An 8,399-nucleotide genomic window follows, 5' to 3' on the forward strand; every position below is an offset into this window, starting at 1 on the left:
GACATCCGATCAGATCGGATATACGAAATATGCTTTAAACTGCGACGTCGACGAGATCGGATCCAGCTGGTCTCGCCAAAACCTCCGGATCCGATTATATCGGATGTTGGTTTTTAGTATATCACTGGCTTAGTAACAAACCAAAAGCTAAAATATTCGGTGTTATGGCGTTATACGTGAATTGACGAGTAAAATGATGTATAGTTACTTACTCTTGTCTGATTTTTGTGCCGGTGATCACGATTGGAAACAGCTGTCAGTCTACTTCTTGTTTCTAACGTTACGACTACGTAATTGTCGACTTGTAGTGTTTGTAAACAAAAGCGTGTGTGGATTATTCCTTCGTAATTGTGTTTTATTCGTTGAAAATGAGTAAAAGAAGACGAGTAATGTCTTCCTGCTAGTGAGAACACTCTTATAAATAGTTTAGTCGAATCTGGCCTCGATGTTATAGACGATGATTTGAGTGAATCTTTTCTGGAAACTATTAGTGAGTCGGAAAGTGACAGTGAATTAGGTGAGGAGTTTTTGGATGATACTGATGAGGATCCCGACTTCATCGCAGGAACGGACAATGAAGATTCAGATGAGGATATTGTAAGTCGAAATAATTCTTTTATATTAGGTGATAGGCCTATGCCAAACAACACAGATCCAAACCTAGACACTCCTGCCCCAGGGCCAAGTACTGAAGTTAACAATGTGAGCCCTGTTCCTAGGCCTAGAGGAGTTTCGCAAGTTAATCAGAGTAGGCCTATTGCCCCTGAAAAAGTTTGGAGTGTTGATGATGCTTCTGACTTAGGCTATGACCACAATTTTTCATACCATGAAGAACCTGGCCCAAAACATTGCCCCCCTTCTGATGCAAAGCCAATCTCTTATTTTAATTTATTTTTTTCAGTACATTTACTGGAAACATTTGTACATCAAACCAATTTATATGCAAGATAAGTACTTGAAAGACCATCAAAACCATCTAAAACCAAACTCTAGAGTTCATATGTGGGAAAAAGTAACAGTAGGTGAAATAAAAGCATTTTTGGCAGTTATTTTTTAACATGGGAATTATATGGAAAACCTACGATTTAAAGTTATTGGGCAACTGCTGACTTATTTATAACGCCATGGTTTGGTCAGATGTTTTGTCGTAGTCGTTTTGAGAGCATTTTGCAATTTTTTCATACTGTCGACAATCGCACCCTAAAAAAAGCCAGGTGAGACTGGCTATGACCCTTGTGGAAAATTTCTCCCAGTTATGGAACATTCCAACAGAGTTTTTAGAACGTATTATACACCACACAGAGAATATATCTGTCGACGAGAGCCTGGTTGGAACCAAAAGTCGCTCCCAAATCCTAGAGTATTTACCGAATAAGCACCACCATAAGTGGGGAGTGAAAATGTGGATGCTGTGCGACTCAGTTTCGAATTACTGCTTGGGGTTTTACTGTTACAGAGGAAACAGGGGACAATACAAACCAAGGTACTGGTTTGGCCTTTAATGTTGAAAAAAAAAACTGTTATCTTTAGGTCCTTACCTGAACAAAGGCTACCATGTTTTTTTGTGAAAACTACTTTTTGAGCATCCCCTTAGCTGATTTTTTGTATTCGGAGAAAACTCATATCACTGGTACAATGCGGAAAAAATAGAAAAGGCATACCACCACAATATAGGGACAAATTTCAAATAGGACAGAAAGTTATATATGAGGAGTGATAGTTTGATCTTGTTAAGCTACAGAGAAAAAAAATCACAAAGACAGCCTGTTCTTCTTCTTTCGACCAAATCCAAAGCTGAGTCTGTCCAAGTTATGAAACGTAGGGGAAATGTTCAAACTGTGAAAACAAAGCCTGAGATGATTCACTCCTACAATCAGTACATGGGAGGTATTGATACATCAGATCACATGTTGCACGGCTATTTGGACGAGCGCAGAACGGGTTCGCTACTGGAAAAAAAGTGGTTCTAGTGTAATGTATCAAGACTGCTTGTAAATTTTTTTTTTAATATAAGCCTAATTAGAAACTATATAGTACTCTTCTATTTATGTTTGTGTTGTGTTGTAACAAGAAAACTATGTTTATGTGTTAGCTGCAAAATATCCTCAACAGAGTGATCAACTTGTGAACTTCGACCAGAACCTGTGAAAATTTTGTATATGTGAACTTATACAAATGTTGCTGTAACATCTATACCGTTCAAGGTAGGACATTCAAATTTTGGCTGCATGTTTATAAATAAAAGGTCTTTTTATAAAAAAATAGATTAAGGAGTTAAGTTACTACAATAAATAAAAAAAGTTACAGAATTTAATGTGCAGCCATGTAAAATACGACATTTTTGTATAATAACCTAGGAATAAATTTTAGGAATAACCTAGTAAATAAGAACCGGTTTTTCCACCATGTACCTTAAAAAAATCACGGAGTGAAAAGGGTTAATACATACCAGAAATATATCAACAACTCTGATTTAACGTTATTAAAAAAGAAATTATCCAGAAAAACAATATAATTATAAAGTATACATTAAAATGTATTACAACATTCACAGTTTATCAACGTCAGTAATTTAAATGGCAACTTGTACACAATAGTAACAAATGCTCAGACATTAGTGAATAAAACAGGAATGATGCTGACTTGAAACATTATTATATTGCATTATGCTGTCAAAATACTCGTATTATGACAACTGCTCAAGGTTTGGCAATGTCGTTTTTATAAATCGCAACCTGACCACAAGAGCAACAGTAGGCAGAATTATGATAACTGTTTACATTTTTGCACAAACAAAAAGAAATCATGTATAATTACAGCAACATTACATATAGTAATTACAATCAAATTTAAGGGATCTACTTATAGTATGGCAATGCAAGTTATATAAATGGTAACCTAGACAATAAAGTAATACATGTCAGAAATATAGAAACTGCTAAGATGTCAGCATGATAAGGAAAGTTTCCTTAGGTTTCACTGTTATAATAGATCATTAAACAATTTATTAATTTTGTACATAACCACCACCCAGCACACTATCAAAAAGGAACTTTCCGATTAGGGCACTTCCAGTGGGTGTTAAAGAGGAAGCCAGGAAAAGTCTGGGTAGGAATGAGGATTAGTATTAAGGAGGTAGAGGAAATTTAACGTCATACCCAGGACAAACCGACGTGAAACTGGCCATAGATTTCATCTATAAAAAGAACGAGTACCGGGAACTAGTTCCTAAATGAATCCTAACCTAGTTCATCAACTCAAACCATACAAAATATACAGAATGGTAAAAAAGTCCCGGAACGGTTCAATATATTTTTTACAAATATTGATAAAGTAATGAGACTTGGTATATCAATAATAGCCATAAATGTCTAGTTTTTTAAGGTATTAAAACTTTTTTATCCCTTATGGGGGACGGCCCACGAGGAGTCAGACAAAATTCTTAAATAGCAGCATAGGTCGAGTTTTATATCAAATTAAAGGTCTTAGTTAGTAGAACACATTGCCGCAAACCGGACCTCAAAAGGTTCACTGTAACTGAAATGGCGGCGTTTTAAAATTATTCGTCATTTATCTGTGATGCGGTGAATTAGTTCTTCTGTGTTGGCAACATTCATTGCAACAATGGGATTTCCGGGATAGTGTATTGGTCTTGAAAACCCATTAGTGTTTACATCCTTTCTATTCAGTGAAAGTTGTTTTTGACATTCCTGTTGAAAGTCCAACTGCAGGGTCATTAACTGTGTATCTCATCATTCTGAGGGTAGAATGCGTTTAGACAGGAAACTTAATTTTCCTCATGAGCTGTTACAAAGTCGATCTTAAGTTAAGATTTGTAAAGTGTAGATTGGGTTTAATTTAATTGTTAACAGTGACTAGTTGTGAATCTTGTGATAGGGATGTCTCTGACTGAGACTGAGAGAATAAACCTGCTTATGATGAGGGGGTATGGTGACCGTGTACGATCATATAACGAAGTTGTGCATTTATTTAATGACACATTTCCGGACCGGCCACCAATATCAAAGTCTACCGTCTGTAGAACAGTCCAACGATTTCTAGATACCGGCAATGTTAAAGACCGTCCAATAAGTGGTAGACCTTTATCTGCTACTGACGAAAATACATCCATAGAAGTATTACAAAGTTTCATCGAAGATCCACACACATCAACAAGAACTGCAGCAACTAATCACGGAATAAGCCATGTTTCAGTGTTAAACGTTTTAAAACAAACCCACTATTATCCGTATAAGGTCAGATTGGTCCAGGAGCTTTCGGAAGACGATTTTGACAGAAGAGTGGAATTTTGTGAGACAATGATGAATAGATATGTACAAGATCGAAATTTCTTAGCAAAAGTTGTATTTTCAGACGAAGCTACCTTTACACTTCATGGCGATGTAAGTAGGCATAACTGTCGTTATTGGAGCGACGACAATCCTCACTGGATGAGGGAAAGCCATACCCAGAAACCTGAAAAAGTTAACGTGTGGGCTGGGATTGTTGGCAATCATATTGTTGGACCTTTCATAATCAATGGAAATTTGAATGGGGTGACATATGAATTGATGTTGAGAGAAACCATTATACCGGCTTTACGTGCTGGGTTGGGTCGAAGTTATAACACAGTATGGTTTCAACAGGATGGTGCACCACCTCATTATGCTTTACAAGTACGAGCGCTGCTTGACAGAGAGTTTCGCAATCGTTGGATAGGACGTAGGGGAGCAATAGAGTGGCCACCTAGATCACCTGATCTAAATCCTCTTGATTTCTTTTTATGGGGTTATTTAAAACAAAGGGGTTTTTTAACTAAGCCTGCCAACACGGAAGAAGTAATTCACCGCATAACAGAGGAAACTCATCAAATACCTCCTGAGATGATTCAAAAAGTTATTGAAGGCTTCTACCACAGATTGGGCTATTGCCAAGAGAAACTTGGACAACATTTTGAACACTTTCTATAACTGTAAGTACTAAATTTTCAATTCTAATTATTAAATTAATGTTATCTTAATGTAAGAGAATGACATTTGGATAAATGACCGTTCCGGAACTTTTTTACCATTCTGTATATTTAATTAATAACGTGAAAATAAATACTACAAATAAAGATTTTAAATGAACAAACAGTACTGTTATGATAATAATTTATAGCGGCAATTTTCAAGAGTATACTCAACTAAAAGGCAAGTTTTGAGAAACTCTATAAAAGGGCCCATACCTTAAAAACGTACGAACCAATTTTGATAAAACTTTCTATACAGATTCACTACATGGTCTACTATACTAAAATACAAGCCTCATTCTTACCGCCCCTATTTTCGGAGCCACATCGATTTTACAGGCCAAGTGCTGACAAAAACCAATCTATGGATAGCCATATCTCAAAAATGTACGAGCCAATTTTGATAAAACTTTCTATACACATTCACTACATGGTCTACTATACTAAAATACAAGCCTCATTCTTAGGCCACGCCTATTTCCGGAGCCAAATCAACTTTACAGGCCAAGTGCTGACAAAAACCAATCTATGGATAGCCATATCTCAAAAACGTACGAGCCAATTTTGATAAAACTTTCTATACACATTCACTACATGGTCTACTATACTAAAATAGAAGCATTCTTAGGCCGCGCCTATTTCCGGAGCCACATCAACTTTACAGGCCAAGTGTTGACAAAAACCAATCTATCTAGGTTATGTGGTAAAAAATCTAATCTATTAAATCAACTCACCTAGAAAATCGTAGAGCATATTTAGGTTAATCCACGCATACATATTGTAGCCACTTTAACAGAAAATTGCGTGCAATAACCGTCATATTTGTAGTAATGAAGACTAAGCCGGTTGAGCTTTTTATTTGCAAGAACGGTAGGAGGCTTAGGGATGTTTCGATATTGTAGATATCAATATATATCGATATTATCGTTTCGATATGTCCTATTTTGATATCGATATAAGTTATCCGATATTATCGTGATATCGAAAGAAATATACAAATATCGGAGTTTTGATATCAAATTGAATGAAAAGTTGTAATTCTTTATTATTTTGGCTTTATTAGTTGTACAAAAGTAAAACTCAAACAACTTGCTTTTTTCAGTTGTTAAATGCAACGCCAGCAAAGAAATTAACTTTGCAGATTAAGTAAAAAGTAACAAGACGATGCTTGGTTCAGTTAAGCATATATAACATAGTTGCTTTTTAAAATGTAATTGTTGTTTTTAAAACTCAATTTAGATTCTTGTAGATGTATATTGAAATGTAAAATTGTAATTTTTATTCTAACTTTTACAATTGTTTTTTAATAATTGTGCTTCAAATGGTTCTTAGTTAAAAAATGTTAAATAATATAATTTAAGGAATTTCTTTTTTATCTTTAAATAATGGTTTAGGCTATTAAAACTAACCCGATGGGGTTGTTTATTAAAACAATTGTAGTATCACTAGATAAAGGAATACAACTAGTGATACTACAATTAACCGTTTTTCCAATGCTCCAAGATTCTACATATATTCCCTTCCCACGCCGTAGACCGGCATATCAGCGCGGTCGTTAACTTTGCTCCAAACGCCCGTAGTACGGGGAGGAAAGCCGCGATCGCGTAGTTTTTAATTATATTTATTCTAGCGGATGTTCAGAAATGAGTCTTATCGCGTGTATGGCTGACTCGCAATGTTTGGTATTTCGTTATAAATGGATCGGTGGAGTTTTTTTGCGAGCTCGGTCGACTCCCAGTCGGCTTTGTTTCTCGTCCGCGGTGGTCTGTCTCGAGTGGATCGATTGGCGCCACAGACGGCGGATTCTCGCGCGCAAAACAGCTGTCAGCTGACATGTGGTTTTGTGTTGTCTAACCTCTCTCAGTTCGTTGTTTGCAACGTTGTAAATCGAATGTTGATGTGTACCGGTTATATTTTATGTATTATTGTGAGAGCCAATACACGAGTTATGGCTAATCCAGACGATTCGGACTTCGAAGGTAGACTTTTTACCGATGTGCATGAAACGCATCGTGGTCTAGTGGCAGCACATAATCTTTCTTCCTGTTCTGACGAAAGACGATGGCTTGCTACACAACGTTGGTTTCTTCATCATAGTGACGAAAGTGAAAAAACGAACTTCAACTAGGTGATCCTAGGCCTAGGCCTACTTGTGTTGTGGGTACTGGAAATGTACGAAATGTGAGCGCTTAGTGTCCTTTTATGGGTTGCTGTTACACGTATGATGCAGGCCGCAGAAAACTATTACTATTTATCAGTTGAAAGCCAGTAACATGTTTTACTAACTGTATTCATGCCGTAGAAAGTTGCGCCATTATCCTTCAACCTCTATTTCATTATGATATTTTGGAATAACATACTTTAATAAACTAACTTTGTTTGCTAACAACATAAAGTCAAACAACAAATACTCTCCACTCGCCTGCACCCCATCATTCCCTCACCCCCCCACTATCCAACCCCATTCAAACAATTCCCCTACCCACCCAAATATCCCCCCAACCCCCATACCCCCCCACACTCAACACAAAAACAAAACTACCCCCATTATCCTAAAACAACAACAAAATCTCAACCCCCCCCCCACCCCCACCACACCACAAAACCACCCACACCACCCCACCAAAACAAAAAAAAAACACAACCCCCCCCCCCCCCCCCCCCCCCCCCCCCCCCCCCCCCCCCCCCCCAAAAATAAAATAATAAAAAATTTTTTTTTTTTTCCCCCCCCCCCCCACTTTTTTTTCCCCCCCCCCCCCCCCCCCCCCCCCCCCCCCCCCCCCCCCCCCCCCCCCCCATTTGTTTGTGTTGTTGTTTTTTGTGTTTTTTTTTTTTTTTTTTTTTTGTTTTTTTTTTTTTTTTTTTTTTCTTTTTTTTTTTTTTTTTTTTTCTTTTTTTTTTTTTTTCCCCCCCCCCCCCCCCCCTTTTTTGTTTCCCCCCCCCCCCCCCCCTTTATATATATGGGGTGGGCCGTGGGGTGGGGTGGGGGTGTTTTTTGTGTTGTGTGTTTGATAGATAGTGGTGGGTGGGGGGGGGGGGGGGGGGGGGCCGTGGTGTGGGGGGGGGGCCCCGGGGGGGGGGGGGGGCCCCCCCCCCCCCCCCCCCCCCCCCCGGGGGGGGGGTGGGGGGGGAGGGGGGGGGGGGGTGGTGGGGGGGGGGGGGGAAGGTCAAGGTCCTAAGCCTAGGGGATTTACTTACTCCCAACCAGCTAACTAGACCATGTGCGTAGACAGTGCCAGATGTTTTACACACAACAAGCAAACAATGTTGCTGTGGATGAATGCACCATATCATTCAAAGCGTAAAGTAAGCTTTAGTGTGTATAATCCTCTAAAACCAACTAAGTTAGGATTAAAAGTGTTTTGCGTTGTCTGATTTGTGACATTGG

This window comes from Homalodisca vitripennis, unplaced genomic scaffold (assembly GCF_021130785.1).
Source record: "Homalodisca vitripennis isolate AUS2020 unplaced genomic scaffold, UT_GWSS_2.1 ScUCBcl_30;HRSCAF=681, whole genome shotgun sequence".
In the NCBI taxonomy this organism is placed as follows: Eukaryota; Metazoa; Arthropoda; class Insecta; order Hemiptera; family Cicadellidae; genus Homalodisca; species Homalodisca vitripennis.